The 17,597-nt window shown below is 54.7% G+C and overlaps 6 non-coding genes and 9 pseudogenes across 6 annotated transcripts; all 15 read left to right on the top strand.

Moving 5' to 3' along the window:
- Nucleotides 1-229: 229 nt before the first annotated feature.
- On the top strand, nucleotides 230-420 carry LOC137353749 (U2 spliceosomal RNA). Its single transcript, XR_010969901.1, has one exon. It is a non-coding gene; the product is annotated as a U2 spliceosomal RNA (small nuclear RNA).
- A 386-nt stretch (nucleotides 421-806) lies between these two features.
- LOC137354097 (U2 spliceosomal RNA) lies at nucleotides 807-997 on the top strand. The gene has a single exon (XR_010970246.1). It is a non-coding gene; the product is annotated as a U2 spliceosomal RNA (small nuclear RNA).
- Nucleotides 998-1,383: 386 nt separating this feature from the next.
- On the top strand, nucleotides 1,384-1,483 carry LOC137354746 (U2 spliceosomal RNA; annotated as a pseudogene).
- A 1,657-nt stretch (nucleotides 1,484-3,140) lies between these two features.
- On the top strand, nucleotides 3,141-3,325 carry LOC137354279 (U2 spliceosomal RNA). The gene has a single exon (XR_010970341.1). It is a non-coding gene; the product is annotated as a U2 spliceosomal RNA (small nuclear RNA).
- A 386-nt stretch (nucleotides 3,326-3,711) lies between these two features.
- LOC137354808 (U2 spliceosomal RNA) lies at nucleotides 3,712-3,807 on the top strand (annotated as a pseudogene).
- An 811-nt stretch (nucleotides 3,808-4,618) lies between these two features.
- Nucleotides 4,619-4,801, top strand: LOC137354453 (U2 spliceosomal RNA). The gene has a single exon (XR_010970446.1). It is a non-coding gene; the product is annotated as a U2 spliceosomal RNA (small nuclear RNA).
- Nucleotides 4,802-5,187: 386 nt separating this feature from the next.
- Nucleotides 5,188-5,302, top strand: LOC137354523 (U2 spliceosomal RNA; annotated as a pseudogene).
- A 1,470-nt stretch (nucleotides 5,303-6,772) lies between these two features.
- LOC137354301 (U2 spliceosomal RNA) lies at nucleotides 6,773-6,957 on the top strand. The gene has a single exon (XR_010970354.1). It is a non-coding gene; the product is annotated as a U2 spliceosomal RNA (small nuclear RNA).
- Nucleotides 6,958-7,343: 386 nt separating this feature from the next.
- On the top strand, nucleotides 7,344-7,439 carry LOC137354807 (U2 spliceosomal RNA; annotated as a pseudogene).
- An 811-nt stretch (nucleotides 7,440-8,250) lies between these two features.
- On the top strand, nucleotides 8,251-8,434 carry LOC137354354 (U2 spliceosomal RNA). Its single transcript, XR_010970384.1, has one exon. It is a non-coding gene; the product is annotated as a U2 spliceosomal RNA (small nuclear RNA).
- A 386-nt stretch (nucleotides 8,435-8,820) lies between these two features.
- LOC137354614 (U2 spliceosomal RNA) lies at nucleotides 8,821-8,929 on the top strand (annotated as a pseudogene).
- Nucleotides 8,930-14,129: 5,200 nt separating this feature from the next.
- Nucleotides 14,130-14,310, top strand: LOC137354401 (U2 spliceosomal RNA; annotated as a pseudogene).
- Nucleotides 14,311-14,696: 386 nt separating this feature from the next.
- LOC137354761 (U2 spliceosomal RNA) lies at nucleotides 14,697-14,805 on the top strand (annotated as a pseudogene).
- Nucleotides 14,806-15,894: 1,089 nt separating this feature from the next.
- Nucleotides 15,895-16,100, top strand: LOC137354413 (U2 spliceosomal RNA; annotated as a pseudogene).
- Nucleotides 16,101-16,486: 386 nt separating this feature from the next.
- On the top strand, nucleotides 16,487-16,595 carry LOC137354735 (U2 spliceosomal RNA; annotated as a pseudogene).
- The last annotated feature ends 1,002 nt before the right edge of the window (nucleotides 16,596-17,597 follow it).

The raw sequence follows: 17,597 nt of genomic DNA, 5'->3' as shown, positions 1-17,597 counted from the left end.
GTTGTCTTTATTCCTGCGCAATGCCTCGCGCAGAAGCGCGAGGAATGGCTGCGCGTGGCATGCACGCGTGCTTTCCTTTCTGCTTGCAAGGCCCGGCAACAAAAGGAGCTCTGGCTCAAAGACCGCCCGCCGTCGCCTCTTTCGCCCGAGGCTCGCCCACCCGGCGGCTACTTTGACGTAGAGGCCGCACGCCGGGCCTGACGCGCGCAGCAAACGCAGTTTTACGGCCATCGCTTCTCGGCCTTTTGGCTAAGATCAAGTGTAGTATCTGTTCTTATCAGTTTAATATCTGATACGTCCCCCATCTGGGGACCAAATATTAAATTGATTTTTGGGACAGGGAGATGGAGCAGGGGCTTGCCCCGTCCACTCCATGCATCCACCTGGTATTGCAGTGTTTCCAGGAGCGGTGCAGCTTCCCCCCTCCACGGGGGCGAGACCCCTGCTGAAAAATAGAATTCGCAATAGTGACGGCGCTGCTGCTCGGCTGACTTTGCTGCAGTTTTCCGTGGGTGCTACGCTGCCCCCTGTTGGATTGCCCCGCAGTTGCAGGCCGCCCTTTGCTGCCCAGCGCGCGCGCGTCTTTTTTCCTGCGCAACGCCTCGCGCAGAAGCGCGAGGAATGGCTGCGCGTGGCATGCACGCGTGCTTTCCTTTCTGCTTGCAAGGCCCGGCAACAAAAGGAGCTCTGGCTCAAAGACCGCCCGCCGTCGCCTCTTTCGCCCGAGGCTCGCCCACCCGGCGGCTACTTTGACGTAGAGGCCGCACGCCGGGCCTGACGCGCGCAGCAAACGCAGTTTTACGGCCATCGCTTCTCGGCCTTTTGGCTAAGATCAAGTGTAGTATCTGTTCTTATCAGTTTAATATCTGATACGTCTCCTATCTGTGGACCAAATATTAAATTGATTTTTGGGACAGGGAGATGGAGCAGGGGCTTGCCCCGTCCACTCCATGCATCCATCTGGTATTGCAGTGTTTCCAGGAGCGGTGCAGCTTCCCCCCTCCACGGGGGCGAGACCCCTGCTGAAAAATAGAATTCGCAATAGTGACGGCGCTGCTGCTTGGCTGACTTTGCTGCAGTTTTCCGTGGGTGCTACGCTGCCCCCTGTTGGATTGCCCCGCAGTTGCAGGCCGCCCTTTGCTGCCCAGCGCGCGCGCGTCTTTTTTCCTGCGCAACGCCTCGCGCAGAAGCGCGAGGAATGGCTGCGCGTGACATGCACGCGTGCTTTCCTTTCTGCTTGCAAGGCCCGCCAACAAAAGGAGCTCTGGCTCAAAGACCGCCCGCCGTCGCCTCTTTCGCCCGAGGCTCGCCCACCCGGCGGCTACTTTGACGTAGAGGCCGCACGCCGGGCCTGACGCGCGCAGCAAACGCAGTTTTACGGCCATCGCTTCTCGGCCTTTTGGCTAAGATCAAGTGTAGTATCTGTTCTTATCAGGGCTGTCCTCTTTCCCCGGTCTTGTTTGTTTGCTGTATTGAACCCTTTGCTGAGTCTATTAGGAAGGATGCGAGCATAAGAGGGGTGACAATCCCAGGCAGCGGAGGCACTCAGGTCAAAACCTCCCTGTACATGGATGACGTCGCCGTCTTCTGCTCGGATCCGCTGTCCGTGCGCAGACTGATGAGCATCTGCGACCAGTTCGAACTGGCTTCGGGAGCCAAAGTTAACCACGGCAAGAGCGAGGCCATGTTCTTTGGGAACTGGGCTGACCGATCCTTTGTCCCCTTCACCGTCAGGTCAGATTACCTGAAGGTGCTGGGGATATGGTTCGGAAGTGCCGGGGCGTGCACCAAAACATGGGAGGAGCGAGTAGCCAAGGTACGACAAAAGTTGGGCATGTGGGGGCAGCGGTCTCTCTCCATTGTGGGTAAGAACCTGGTCATCAGGTGCGAGGCGCTCACGTTGTTGCTCTACGTGGCGCAGGTCTGGCCCATACCCCACTCCTGCGCCGTGGCAGTCACCCGAGCCATTTTCCGCTTCGTCTGGGGATCTAAAATGGACCGGGTCCGGAGGGACACGATGTTCAAATCTCTGGACAAGGGCGGGAAAAATGTACCCAACGTGGCCCTCATCCTGATGACCACCTTCGTGTGCGGCTGCATCAAGCTATGTGTCGATCCCCAGTACGCAAACTCCAAGTGTCACTACGTGCTGAGGTTCTATCTGTCCCCGGTGTTGCGAAGGATGGGCCTGGTCACATTGCCGCGGAACGCTCCGTGCAGTTGGGCGGCGCCGTACCACCTATCCTTCGTGGAGCAGTTTCTGCGGAAAAACACATTTGACCACCGGTCCATCAGGCAGTGGTCTGCACGGAATGTCCTCAAGGCCCTACGGGAAAAGGAAACGGTGGATCCTGTCGGATGGTTCCCCGAGCAGACCGTCAAAGTCATTTGGCGGAATGCCTCATCACCAGAACTTTCAAACAAGCACCAAGACGTAGCTTGGCTGGTGGTGAGAAGGGCCCTCCCCGTCAGATCCTTCATGCACACCCGAAGTCTCGCCCCCTCCGCACAGTGCCCCCGCGTTGGCTGTGGTGGGGAAGAGACGGTCGCCCACCTCCTCCTGGAATGTGCCTTTGCAAAGCAGGTGTGGAAAGAGATGCAGTGGTTTTTGTCAAGGTTCATCCCAAGCAGCTCTGTAACACAGGAGTCTGTGCTCTACGGGCTGTTCCCAGGGACGCACACCGAGACAAACATCAACTGCTGCTGGAGGGCTATCAATTCGGTGAAAGACGCCCTTTGGTCTGCCCGAAACTTGCTGGTCTTCCAGCGCAAAGAGTTGTCCACCACCGAATGTTGCAGACTGGCACATTCCAAGGTCCAGGACTACGTGCTGAGGGACGCACTAAAGCTTGGGGCAGCCGCAGCAAAGGCTCAATGGGGAAAGACCACAGTGTAAGGTTCCCCACCAAGCTGGACTGAGGGGCTGGAACCATGGGAAGCCCCTCGAACTGCATCGTTAATATTCTCAATTGCTGTAAATGTAAAACTGTAATTGACATGACAATTGTGAAACGGAAGGGTTGGGAAGAAACTCATGACATTATTGAAAGAAACTGATCTCTTTTGCAATGTTTGTATTTTTTCGTGCTGTTTGGAAACTGTTTGGCAATGTAATTTTTACAGATTTTTATGAATAAAGTATATTTTGGAAATAAAAAAAAAAAAAAAAAAATCTGTTCTTATCAGTTTAATATCTGATACGTCCCCTATCTGGGGACCAAATATTAAATTGATTTTTGGCACAGGGAGATGGAACAGGGGCTTGCCCCGTCCACTCCATGCATCCACCTGGTATTGCAGTGTTTCCAGGAGCGGTGCAGCTTCCCCCCTCCACGGGGGCGAGACCCCTACTGAAAAATAGAATTCGCAATAGTGACGGCGCTGCTGCTCGGCTGACTTTGCTGCAGTTTTCCGTGGGTGCTACGCTGCCCCCTGTTGGATTGCCCCGCAGTTGCAGGCCGCCCTTTGCTGCCCAGCGCGCGCGCGTCTTTTTTCCTGCGCAACGCCTCGCGCAGAAGCGCGAGGAATGGCTGCGCGTGGCATGCACGCGTGCTTTCCTTTCTGCTTGCAAGGCCCGGCAACAAAAGGAGCTCTGGCTCAAAGACCGCCCGCCGTCGACTCTTTCGCCCGAGGCTCGCCCACCCGGCGGCTACTTTGACGTAGAGGCCGCACGCCGGGCCTGACGCGCGCAGCAAACGCAGTTTTACGGCCATCGCTTCTCGGCCTTTTGGCTAAGATCAAGTGTAGTATCTGTTCTTATCAGGTCCATCAGGCAGTGGTCTGCACGGAATGTCCTCAAGGCCCTACGGGAAAAGGAAACGGTGGATCCTGTCGGATGGTTCCCCGAGCAGACCGTCAAAGTCATTTGGCGGAATGCCTCATCACCAGAACTTTCAAACAAGCACCAAGACGTAGCTTGGCTGGTGGTGAGAAGGGCCCTCCCCGTCAGATCCTTCATGCACACCCGAAGTCTCGCCCCCTCCGCACAGTGCCCCCGCGTTGGCTGTGGTGGGGAAGAGACGGTCGCCCACCTCCTCCTGGAATGTGCCTTTGCAAAGCAGGTGTGGAAAGAGATGCAGTGGTTTTTGTCAAGGTTCATCCCAAGCAGCTCTGTAACACAGGAGTCTGTGCTCTACGGGCTGTTCCTAGGGACGCACACCGAGACAAACATCAACTGCTGCTGGAGGACTATCAATTCGGTGAAAGACGCCCTTTGGTCTGCCCGAAACTTGCTGGTCTTCCAGCGCAAAGAGTTGTCCACCACCGAATGTTGCAGACTGGCACATTCCAAGGTCCAGGACTACGTGCTGAGGGACGCACTAAAGCTTGGGGCAGCCGCAGCAAAGGCTCAATGGGGAAAGACCACAGTGTAAGGTTCCCCCACCAAGCTAGACTGAGGGGCTGGATCCATGGGAAACCCCTCGAACTGTATCATTAATATTCTGAATTGCTGTAAATGTAAAACTGTAATTGACATGACAATTGAGAAACGGAAGGGTTGGGAAGAAACTCATGACAGTATTGAAGGAAACTGATCTCCCTTGCAATGTTTGTATTTTTTGGTGCTGTTTGGAAACTGTTTGGCAATGTAATTTTTACAGATTTTTATGAATAAAGTATATTTTGGAAATAAAAAAAAAAAAAAAAATCTGTTCTTATCAGTTTAATATCTGATACGTCTCCTATCTGTGGACCAAATATTAAATTGATTTTTGGGACAGGGAGATGGAGCAGGGGCTTGCCCCGTCCACTCCATGCATCCACCTGGTATTGCAGTGTTTCCAGGAGCGGTGCAGCTTCCCCCCTCCACGGGGGCGAGACCCCTGCTGAAAAATAGAATTCGCAATAGTGACGGCGCTGCTGCTTGGCTGACTTTGCTGCAGTTTTCCGTGGGTGCTACGCTGCCCCCTGTTGGATTGCCCCGCAGTTGCAGGCCGCCCTTTGCTGCCCAGCGCGCGCGCGTCTTTTTTCCTGCGCAACGCCTCGCGCAGAAGCGCGAGGAATGGCTGCGCGTGGCATGCACGCGTGCTTTCCTTTCTGCTTGCAAGGCCCGGCAACAAAAGGAGCTCTGGCTCAAAGACCGCCCGCCGTCGCCTCTTTCGCCCGAGGCTCGCCCACCCGGCGGCTACTTTGACGTAGAGGCCGCACGCCGGGCCTGACGCGCGCAGCAAACGCAGTTTTACGGCCATCGCTTCTCGGCCTTTTGGCTAAGATCAAGTGTAGTATCTGTTCTTATCAGTGCGCAGACTGATGAGCATCTGCGACCAGTTCGAACTGGCCTCGGGTGCCAAAGTTAACCACGGCAAGAGCGAGGCCATGTTCTTTGGGAACTGGGCTGACCGATCCTTTGTCCCCTTCACCGTCAGGTCAGATTACCTGAAGGTGCTGGGGATATGGTTCGGAAGGGCCGGGGCGTGCACCAAAACATGGGAGGAGCGAGTAGCCAAGGTACGACAAAAGTTGGGCATGTGGGGGCAGCGGTCTCTCTCCATTGTGGGTAAGAACCTGGTCATCAGGTGCGAGGCGCTCACGTTGTTGCTCTACGTGGCGCAGGTCTGGCCCATACCCCACTCCTGCGCCGTGGCAGTCACCCGAGCCATTTTCCGCTTCGTCTGGGGATCTAAAATGGACCGGGTCCGGAGGGACACGATGTTCAAATCTCTGGACAAGGGCGGGAAAAATGTACCCAACGTGGCCCTCATCCTGATGACCACCTTCGTGTGCGGCTGCATCAAGCTATGTGTCGATCCCCAGTACGCAAACTCCAAGTGTCACTACGTGCTGAGGTTCTATCTGTCCCCGGTGTTGCGAAGGATGGGCCTGGTCACATTGCCGCGGAACGCTCCGTGCAGTTGGGCGGCGCCGTACCACCTATCCTTCGTGGAGCAGTTTCTGCGGAAAAACACATTTGACCACCGGTCCATCAGGCAGTGGTCTGCACGGAATGTCCTCAAGGCCCTACGGGAAAAGGAAACGGTGGATCCTGTCGGATGGTTCCCCGAGCAGACCGTCAAAGTCATTTGGCGGAATGCCTCATCACCAGAACTTTCAAACAAGCACCAAGACGTAGCTTGGCTGGTGGTGAGAAGGGCCCTCCCCGTCAGATCCTTCATGCACACCCGAAGTCTCGCCCCCTCCGCACAGTGCCCCCGCGTTGGCTGTGGTGGGGAAGAGACGGTCGCCCACCTCCTCCTGGAATGTGCCTTTGCAAAGCAGGTGTGGAAAGAGATGCAGTGGTTTTTGTCAAGGTTCATCCCAAGCAGCTCTGTAACACAGGAGTCTGTGCTCTACGGGCTGTTCCCAGGGACGCACACCGAGACAAACATCAACTGCTGCTGGAGGGCTATCAATTCGGTGAAAGACGCCCTTTGGTCTGCCCGAAACTTGCTGGTCTTCCAGCGCAAAGAGTTGTCCACCACCGAATGTTGCAGACTGGCACATTCCAAGGTCCAGGACTACGTGCTGAGGGACGCACTAAAGCTTGGGGCAGCCGCAGCAAAGGCTCAATGGGGAAAGACCACAGTGTAAGGTTCCCCACCAAGCTGGACTGAGGGGCTGGAACCATGGGAAGCCCCTCGAACTGCATCGTTAATATTCTCAATTGCTGTAAATGTAAAACTGTAATTGACATGACAATTGTGAAACGGAAGGGTTGGGAAGAAACTCATGACATTATTGAAAGAAACTGATCTCTTTTGCAATGTTTGTATTTTTTCGTGCTGTTTGGAAACTGTTTGGCAATGTAATTTTTACAGATTTTTATGAATAAAGTATATTTTGGAAATAAAAAAAAAAAAAAAAAAATCTGTTCTTATCAGTTTAATATCTGATACGTCCCCTATCTGGGGACCAAATATTAAATAGATTTTTGGCACAGGGAGATGGAACAGGGGCTTGCCCCGTCCACTCCATGCATCCACCTGGTATTGCAGTGTTTCCAGGAGCGGTGCAGCTTCCCCCCTCCACGGGGGCGAGACCCCTACTGAAAAATAGAATTCGCAATAGTGACGGCGCTGCTGCTCGGCTGACTTTGCTGCAGTTTTCCGTGGGTGCTACGCTGCCCCCTGTTGGATTGCCCCGCAGTTGCAGGCCGCCCTTTGCTGCCCAGCGCGCGCGCGTCTTTTTTCCTGCGCAACGCCTCGCGCAGAAGCGCGAGGAATGGCTGCGCGTGGCATGCACGCGTGCTTTCCTTTCTGCTTGCAAGGCCCGGCAACAAAAGGAGCTCTGGCTCAAAGACCGCCCGCCGTCGACTCTTTCGCCCGAGGCTCGCCCACCCGGCGGCTACTTTGACGTAGAGGCCGCACGCCGGGCCTGACGCGCGCAGCAAACGCAGTTTTACGGCCATCGCTTCTCGGCCTTTTGGCTAAGATCAAGTGTAGTATCTGTTCTTATCAGGTCCATCAGGCAGTGGTCTGCACGGAATGTCCTCAAGGCCCTACGGGAAAAGGAAACGGTGGATCCTGTCGGATGGTTCCCCGAGCAGACCGTCAAAGTCATTTGGCGGAATGCCTCATCACCAGAACTTTCAAACAAGCACCAAGACGTAGCTTGGCTGGTGGTGAGAAGGGCCCTCCCCGTCAGATCCTTCATGCACACCCGAAGTCTCGCCCCCTCCGCACAGTGCCCCCGCGTTGGCTGTGGTGGGGAAGAGACGGTCGCCCACCTCCTCCTGGAATGTGCCTTTGCAAAGCAGGTGTGGAAAGAGATGCAGTGGTTTTTGTCAAGGTTCATCCCAAGCAGCTCTGTAACACAGGAGTCTGTGCTCTACGGGCTGTTCCCAGGGACGCACACCGAGACAAACATCAACTGCTGCTGGAGGACTATCAATTCGGTGAAAGACGCCCTTTGGTCTGCCCGAAACTTGCTGGTCTTCCAGCGCAAAGAGTTGTCCACCACCGAATGTTGCAGACTGGCACATTCCAAGGTCCAGGACTACGTGCTGAGGGACGCACTAAAGCTTGGGGCAGCCGCAGCAAAGGCTCAATGGGGAAAGACCACAGTGTAAGGTTCCCCCACCAAGCTAGACTGAGGGGCTGGATCCATGGGAAACCCCTCGAACTGTATCGTTAATATTCTGAATTGCTGTAAATGTAAAACTGTAATTGACATGACAATTGAGAAACGGAAGGGTTGGGAAGAAACTCATGACAGTATTGAAGGAAACTGATCTCCCTTGCAATGTTTGTATTTTTTGGTGCTGTTTGGAAACTGTTTGGCAATGTAATTTTTACAGATTTTTATGAATAAAGTATATTTTGGAAATAAAAAAAAAAAAAAAAAATCTGTTCTTATCAGTTTAATATCTGATACGTCCCCGATCTGGGGACCAAATATTAAATTGATTTTTGGGACAGGGAGATGGAGCAGGGGCTTGCCCCGTCCACTCCATGCATCCACCTGGTATTGCAGTGTTTCCAGGAGCGGTGCAGCTTCCCCCCTCCACGGGGGCGAGACCCCTGCTGAAAAATAGAATTCGCAATAGTGACGGCGCTGCTGCTCGGCTGACTTTGCTGCAGTTTTCCGTGGGCGCTACGCTGCCCCCTGTTGGATTGCCCCGCAGTTGCAGGCCGCCCTTTGCTGCCCAGCGCGCGCGTGTCTTTTTTCCTGCGCAACGCCTCGCGCAGAAGCGTGAGGAATGGCTGCGCGTGGCATGCACGCGTGCTTTCCTTTCTGCTTGCAAGGCCCGGCAACAAAAGGAGCTCTGGCTCAAAGACAGCCCGCCGTCGCCTCTTTCGCCCGAGGCTCGCCCACCCGGCGGCTACTTTGACGTAGAGGCCGCACGCCGGGCCTGACGCGCGCAGCAAACGCAGTTTTACGGCCATCGCTTCTCGGCCTTTTGGCTAAGATCAAGTGTAGTATCTGTTCTTATCAGTGCTTATTTGATTGAGAAGAGACCATGATCATTGCCTTTTGATCCTGGGGAAGCTTTGAGTGAAATGGCTATAACCAATTTTCGAGCTTCGGGCCAGGGAGTGCGCAACACCGTTCGGGTGGTCGTGAAGGACAAGGAAGGAGATGCACCGGTCGATCGCACCTTCTTCATCAAGAAAATTCTCTTCGATTGCTGCGGATTTCAAGCGACGGATGTCTTCTGCCTGCAGGATTTCCCCAGCAGTGGATACTTCGACGTGACGTTCCGGAACGTGGCGGGATGCATCAAGTTCCTGAAGGCGTTCAAGGAGAAAGGGGACCGGGCTCCACTGTCGATCTTCACAGCGGAGCCGCACTTCACGCTTCCGTCACAACGGGACCGGGTGGTGACGATTCACCTCTACAACCCCCATGTTCCGGTGGTGGATGTACTCACCTTTCTCGCCAGGTACGTCGAGGTGGCCGGCAGCAGCACTGATGTCAAGGACCCCTTTGGGATCTGGACCAGCAAGCGGCAGGTCAAGGTGACCTTGAAGGTAGATCCCAGTGGAGCCATCATCCACCCTCCTTCCAGCTTCGCTATCGGGGGAAGTCGAGGCTTTTTGGTCTACGCTGGGCAGCCCAGAGTTTGCCGCACCTGTGGCAAATCTGGTCACATGGCAGCCAACTGCAGCACGGTTGTTTGCAAGAACTGCAAGGAGGAAGGCCATCAGACCAAGGACTGTAAGCAGACTAAGTGTTGCAACTTGTGCGGTGCGGCAGGCCATCTCTACAAGACCTGCCCCAAACGTTGTCTCAGCTATGCTCAGGCGGCAAGGTCCAAGGAATGGCCGGGCGAAGGTTCGACGAAGGCGTCCGCTGTTCGAAAGGAGACCAGCAACCTTCTCCGCAGTGAGGAACTTCAACCTGAGAAGGAAGGGGAGGCGGCTGAAACCAACGACCCAGCACCTACCCAGCGCCCGGAAACCCCTCCTCCACAGACAGAATCAATGGAGGAGGAGGCAGCAGATGGACAAACAGGTCAGTGGCAAGTGGTCCAGAGGAAAACCACAAAGAAAAAACATCCCAAAGCCACCACCCAAACCAGTGGCAAGAGGAGGCTTTCATCTGAATCAGACTGCAACAACTCCTCTTCACTGGACGGGGAAATGCTGGAACGACAGCCCCTTCAAAAGAGGCGGCAGAACTCCGAGATGGATGATCAAGCATCCCAGCCCCCGGGCACTGGAAGCTGTGATGGGCCCGGCGTGCCCCAACCCCAATTCCCCACACGTAACGACGTGGCCAACGCATCTCAGCTCCGGGACACCGGGAGCAAAGACACGTCTGGCGCACCTGAGCTCCGGGAGACCGGGAGCTGTGATGTTTTCGAGGAGGAACAGATGGAAGCAGCTGAGGACAACCCAATCCTCTCTGCCTACAAGACCCCCCCGATGTCACCCGAGCGGCACAAACCCTGCAGGAAAAATCAGGAGGGGTTTCTGAGCCCAACCAACGTGAAACTGCTTGCGCATACGATGGGTATGCAGGAACATCCCGAAGGGGAAGGACTGGGACTAGCGAGGACAAATGGTATGGGAAGCAACAACTAATTTTTAGTAAAAAATGGGTGTAAGAATTGCTTCCATTAATGTGCGTAGCATTAAATCGACTACGCGATGTGTTTCAACCTTGGATTACCTTGCCAAGGTCAAAGCTGACCTACTGTTTCTGCAGGAGTGTGGAATACCACACCTCAGCACCTACAGGCAGTGGTCGCGATGGTGGTCCCACGGGCCATCGATCTGGTCGGGGGGTAATGACTGCCGTTCCTCCGGCCTGGGTATTCTGCTGCGGGGAGGTAACTTCACCATCTCCGAAGTTAAGGAGGTGGTGGGCGGCCGCCTCCTCGTAGCAGACGTGATGTACAACAACGCTCCGCTCCGGTTGATCAACGTGTACGCCCCGGTACAACGCAGCGAGCGGCTGACCGTCTTCCAGCAGCTCCCACTGCTGCTGGCGACGTCCAGGCCGGTCATCCTAGGCGGTGACTTCAACTGCATCATCGATGCGGCTGGACGATCCGGCAGTGACGACAGAAAACTGGACGCTACGTCCAGATTCCTCATAGAAACAGTTAAGGATGCCAAACTGCACGACGTCTTCAGCAAACCTGCAGACGGAGCGCAGCGCAGATACACATGGTCAAGATCGGACGGGTCTGCCCGTTCCAGGATTGACTTCCTGTTTGTTTCCCGTGCTGTCACGGTCGGATCCACCGACGTCAAGCCGGTGTTCTTCTCCGACCACTGCCTCTTACTGGCCGACTGTCACTTACAGGACGACCAGCGGGTTGGCAGAGGGACGTGGAAGCTCAATGCGACACTGCTGACCCCAGAGAACGTTGAGGAACTCAAAAGGGATTACAAAGGTTGGAGGACCGTGAAACCCCTCTTTGAGTCTCCAGTTCACTGGTGGGAAGCGATAAAGGAGAACATCAAGAGGTTCTTCATCCACAAAGGTGTTCAGAAGGCGAGAGAGAGACAGAGGGAACTGTCCCGACTCCAGAAAATTATGCAAAATCTACTCCGGTTGCAGTCAATGGGGGTCGAGGTCAAGGAGGACCTCCAAGAGGTGAAGAGCCAGCAGGCCTCGCTCTTTGCCAAGGAGGCCTCCAAGATCATCTTCCGGTCCAGAGTCCGCTCCATCGAGCAGGATGAGACGTGCTCGCGTTACTTCTTCCAAAAGGTACACAGAGAGAGCTCTGTTATCAGCAGCCTGAAGGAAGAAGATGGCTCGGTAACGTCTTCGCAGTCCGACATACTAAGGATCAGCAAATCCTTTTATGCTGGGCTGTATGACGCGAAGCCCACAGACAGCAGAGCCTCCCAGTCCTTCCTGTCATCTATCACAGAGGTCTTAGATGACAGCAGGAGGGAGGGACTGGACAAGCCGCTAACTCTGGACGAGCTGACAAAGGCCGTCGAGTCTTTCGAGGCGAGTAAAACTCCCGGGAGCGACGGCTTACCGGTCGAGTTGTACTCGGCCCTGTGGGACTGGGTCGGCCCGGACCTGCTGGAAGTATATGAGAGTATGCTCCTGGCCGGCAGCATGTCAGAATCCATGAGAAAAGGCATCATCACCCTCATTTACAAGCAGAAGGGGGAGAGGGTAGAAATCAGAAATTGGCGGCCCATCTCACTGCTTAATGTTGATTACAAGATTCTGTCCAAAGTCATAGCCAGTCGAGTCAAGTCTGCTCTGGAGCTGGTGATTCACCCCGATCAGACCTGTACTGTACCCGGCAGGAAGATCTCTGATAGCCTCGCGCTACTCAGGGATACGATCGCCTACGTACGGGACAGGAGGGTGGACACCTGCCTCATCAGCCTGGACCAGGAGAAGGCTTTTGACAGGATATCGCACACCTACATGATGGACGTGCTTTCCAAAATGGGGTTTGGGGAGGGAATCTGCAATTGGATCCAACTGCTCTACACAAACATCAGTAGCGCAGTCTCAATCAACGGGTGGGAATCTGAAAGTTTCCCGATCAAATCTGGAGTCAGACAGGGCTGTCCTCTTTCCCCGGTCTTGTTTGTTTGCTGTATTGAACCCTTTGCTGAGTCTATTAGGAAGGATGCGAGCATAAGAGGGGTGACAATCCCAGGCAGCGGAGGCACTCAGGTCAAAACCTCCCTGTACATGGATGACGTCGCCGTCTTCTGCTCGGATCCGCTGTCCGTGCGCAGACTGATGAGCATCTGCGACCAGTTCGAACTGGCCTCGGGAGCCAAAGTTAACCACGGCAAGAGCGAGGCCATGTTCTTTGGGAACTGGGCTGACCGATCCTTTGTCCCCTTCACCGTCAGGTCAGATTACCTGAAGGTGCTGGGGATATGGTTCGGAAGGGCCGGGGCGTGCACCAAAACATGGGAGGAGCGAGTAGCCAAGGTACGACAAAAGTTGGACATGTGGGGGCAGCGATCTCTCTCCATTGTGGGTAAGAACCTGGTCATCAGGTGCGAGGCGCTCACGTTGTTGCTCTACGTGGCGCAGGTCTGGCCCATACCCCACTCCTGCGCCGTGGCAGTCACCCGAGTCATTTTCCGCTTCGTCTGGGGATCTAAAATGGACCAGGTCCGGAGGGACACGATGTTCAAATCTCTGGACATGGGCGGGAAACATGTACCCAACGTGGCCCTCATCCTGATGACCACCTTCGTGTGCGGCTGCATCAAGCTATGTGTAGATCCCCAGTACGCAAACTCCAAGTGTCACTACGTGCTGAGGTTCTATCTGTCCCCGGTGTTGCGAAGGATGGGCCTGGTCACATTGCCGCGGAACGCTCCGTGCAGTTGGGCGGCGCCGTACCACCTATCCTTCGTGGAGCAGTTTCTGCGGAAAAACACCTTTGACCACCGGTCCATCAGGCAGTGGTCTGCACGGAATGTCCTCAAGGCCCTACGGGAAAAGGAAACGGTGGATCCTGTCGGATGGTTCCCCGAGCAGACCGTCAAAGTCATTTGGCGGAATGCCTCATCACCAGAACTTTCAAACAAGCACCAAGACGTAGCTTGGCTGGTGGTGAGAAGGGCCCTCCCCGTCAGATCCTTCATGCACACCCGAAGTCTCGCCCCCTCCGCACAGTGCCCCCGCGTTGGCTGTGGTGGGGAAGAGACGGTCGCCCACCTCCTCCTGGAATGTGCCTTTGCAAAGCAGGTGTGGAAAGAGATGCAGTGGTTTTTGTCAAGGTTCATCCCAAGCAGCTCTGTAACACAGGAGTCTGTGCTCTACGGGCTGTTCCCAGGGACGCACACCGAGACAAACATCAACTGCTGCTGGAGGACTATCAATTCGGTGAAAGACGCCCTTTGGTCTGCCCGAAAAATGCTGGTCTTCCAGCGCAAAGAGTTGTCCACCGCCGAATGTTGCAGACTGGCACATTCCAAGGTCCAGGACTACGTGCTGAGGGACGCACTAAAGCTTGGGGCAGCCGCAGCAAAGGCTCAATGGGGAAAGACCACAGTGTAAGGTTCCCCCACCAAGCTGGACTGAGGGGCTGGATCCATGGGAAACCCCTCGAACTGTATCGTTAATATTCTGAATTGCTGTAAATGTAAAACTGTAATTGACATGACAATTGTGAAACGGAAGGGTTGGGAAGAAACTCATGACAGTATTGAAGGAAACTGATCTCCCTTGCAATGTTTGTATTTTTTGGTGCTGTTTGGAAACTGTTTGGCAATGTAATTTTTACAGATTTTTATGAATAAAGTATATTTTGGAAATAAAAAAAAAAAAGTATCTGTTCTTATCAGTTTAATATCTGATACGTCTCCGATCTGGGGACCAAATATTAAATTGATTTTTGGGACAGGCAGATGGAGCAGGGGCTTGCCCCGTCCACTCCATGCATCCACCTGGTATTGCAGTGTTTCCAGGAGCGGTGCAGCTTCCCCCCTCCACGGGGGCGAGACCCCTACTGAAAAATAGAATTCGCAATAGTGACGGCGCTGCTGCTCGGCTGACTTTGCTGCAGTTTTCCGTGGGTGCTACGCTGCCCCCTGTTGGATTGCCCCGCAGTTGCAGGCCGCCCTTTGCTGCCCAGCGCGCGCGTGTCTTTTTTCCTGCGCAACGCCTCGCGCAGAAGCGCGAGGAATGGCTGCGCGTGGCATGCACGCGTGCTTTCCTTTCTGCTTGCAAGGCCCGGCAAAAAAAGGAGCTCTGGCTCAAAGACCGCCCGCCGTCGCCTCTTTCGCCCGAGGCCCGCCCACCCGGCGGCTACTTTGACGTAGAGGCCGCACGCCGGGCCTGACGCGCGCAGCAAACGCAGTTTTACGGCCATCGCTTCTCGGCCTTTTGGCTAAGATCAAGTGTAGTATCTGTTCTTATCCGCTTCGTCTGGGGATCTAAAATGGACCGGGTCCGGAGGGACACGATGTTCAAATCTCTGGACATGGGCGGGAAAAATGTACCCAACGTGGCCCTCATCCTGATGACCACCTTCGTGTGCGGCTGCATCAAGCTATGTGTAGATCCCCAGTACGCAAACTCCAAGTGTCACTACGTGCTGAGGTTCTATCTGTCCCCGGTGTTGCGAAGGATGGGCCTGGTCACATTGCCGCGGAACGCTCCGCGCAGTTGGGCGGCGCCGTACCACCTATCCTTCGTGGAGCAGTTTCTGCGGAAAAACACCTTTGACCACCGGTCCATCAGGCAGTGGTCTGCACGGAATGTCCTCAAGGCCCTACGGGAAAAGGAAACGGTGGATCCTGTCGGATGGTTCCCCGAGCAGACCGTCAAAGTCATTTGGCGGAATGCCTCATCACCAGAACTTTCAAACAAGCACCAAGACGTAGCTTGGCTGGTGGTGAGAAGGGCCCTCCCCGTCAGATCCTTCATGCACACCCGAAGTCTCGCCCCCTCCGCACAGTGCCCCCGCGTTGGCTGTGGTGGGGAAGAGACGGTCGCCCACCTCCTCCTGGAATGTGCCTTTGCAAAGCAGGTGTGGAAAGAGATGCAGTGGTTTTTGTCAAGGTTCATCCCAAGCAGCTCTGTAACACAGGAGTCTGTGCTCTACGGGCTGTTCCCAGGGACGCACACCGAGACAAACATCAACTGCTGCTGGAGGACTATCAATTCGGTGAAAGACGCCCTTTGGTCTGCCCGAAACTTGCTGGTCTTCCAGCGCAAAGAGTTGTCCACCACCGAATGTTGCAGACTGGCACATTCCAAGGTCCAGGACTACGTGCTGAGGGACGCACTAAAGCTTGGGGCAGCCGCAGCAAAGGCTCAATGGGGAAAGACCACAGTGTAAGGTTCCCCCACCAAGCTGGACTGAGGGGCTGGATTCATGGGAAACCCCTCGAACTGTATCGTTAATATTCTCAATTGCTGTAAATGTAAAACTGTAATTGACATGACAATTGTGAAACGGAAGGGTTGGGAAGAAACTCATGACATTATTGAAAGAAACTGATCTCTTTTGCAATGTTTGTATTTTCTGGTGCTGTTTGGAAACTGTTTGGCAATGTAATTTTTATAGATTTTTATGAATAAAGTATATTTTGGAAATAAAAAAAAAAAAAAAAAAATCTGTTCTTATCAGTTTAATATCTGATACGTCTCCGATCTGGGGACCAAATATTAAATTGATTTTTGGGACAGGGAGATGGAGCAGGGGCTTGCCCCGTCCACTCCATGCATCCACCTGGTATTGCAGTGTTTCCAGGAGCGGTGCAGCTTCCCCCCTCCACGGGGGCGAGACCCCTACTGAAAAATAGAATTCGCAATAGTGACGGCGCTGCTGCTCGGCTGACTTTGCTGCAGTTTTCCGTGGGCGCTACGCTGCCCCCTGTTGGATTGCCCCGCAGTTGCAGGCCGCCCTTTGCTGCCCAGCGCGCGCGTGTCTTTTTTCCTGCGCAACGCCTCGCGCAGAAGCGCGAGGAATGGCTGCGCGTGGCATGCACGCGTGCTTTCCTTTCTGCTTGCAAGGCCCGGCAAAAAAAGGAGCTCTGGCTCAAAGACCGCCCGCCGTCGCCTCTTTCGCCCGAGGCTCGCCCACCCGGCGGCTACTTTGACGTAGAGGCCGCACGCCGGGCCTGACGCGCGCAGCAAACGCAGTTTTACGGCCATCGCTTCTCGGCCTTTTGGCTAAGATCAAGTGTAGTATCTGTTCTTATCCGCTTCGTCTGGGGATCTAAAATGGATCGGGTCCGGAGGGACACGATGTTCAAATCTCTGGACATGGGCGGGAAAAATGTACCCAACGTGGCCCTCATCCTGATGACCACCTTCGTGTGCGGCTGCATCAAGCTATGTGTAGATCCCCAGTACGCAAACTCCAAGTGTCACTACGTGCTGAGGTTCTATCTGTCCCCGGTGTTGCGAAGGATGGGCCTGGTCACATTGCCGCGGAACGCTCCGCGCAGTTGGGCGGCGCCGTACCACCTATCCTTCGTGGAGCAGTTTCTGCGGAAAAACACCTTTGACCACCGGTCCATCAGGCAGTGGTCTGCACGGAATGTCCTCAAGGCCCTACGGGAAAAGGAAACGGTGGATCCTGTCGGATGGTTCCCCGAGCAGACCGTCAAAGTCATTTGGCGGAATGCCTCATCACCAGAACTTTCAAACAAGCACCAAGACGTAGCTTGGCTGGTGGTGAGAAGGGCCCTCCCCGTCAGATCCTTCATGCACACCCGAAGTCTCGCCCCCTCCGCACAGTGCCCCCGCGTTGGCTGTGGTGGGGAAGAGACGGTCGCCCACCTCCTCCTGGAATGTGCCTTTGCAAAGCAGGTGTGGAAAGAGATGCAGTGGTTTTTGTCAAGGTTCATCCCAAGCAGCTCTGTAACACAGGAGTCTGTGCTCTACGGGCTGTTCCCAGGGACGCACACCGAGACAAACATCAACTGCTGCTGGAGGACTATCAATTCGGTGAAAGACGCCCTTTGGTCTGCCCGAAACTTGCTGGTCTTCCAGCGCAAAGAGTTGTCCACCACCGAATGTTGCAGACTGGCACATTCCAAGGTCCAGGACTACGTGCTGAGGGACGCACTAAAGCTTGGGGCAGCCGCAGCAAAGGCTCAATGGGGAAAGACCACAGTGTAAGGTTCCCCCACCAAGCTGGACTGAGGGGCTGGAACCATGGGAAGCCCCTCGAACTGTATCGTTAATATTCTCAATTGCTGTAAATGTAAAACTGTAATTGACATGACAATTGTGAAACGGAATGGTTGGGAAGAAAC

Source organism: Heterodontus francisci, chromosome 41, assembly GCF_036365525.1.
Source record: "Heterodontus francisci isolate sHetFra1 chromosome 41, sHetFra1.hap1, whole genome shotgun sequence".
Taxonomy (NCBI): domain Eukaryota; kingdom Metazoa; phylum Chordata; class Chondrichthyes; order Heterodontiformes; family Heterodontidae; genus Heterodontus; species Heterodontus francisci.
This window is presented reverse-complemented; position numbering and strand designations above follow the sequence as displayed.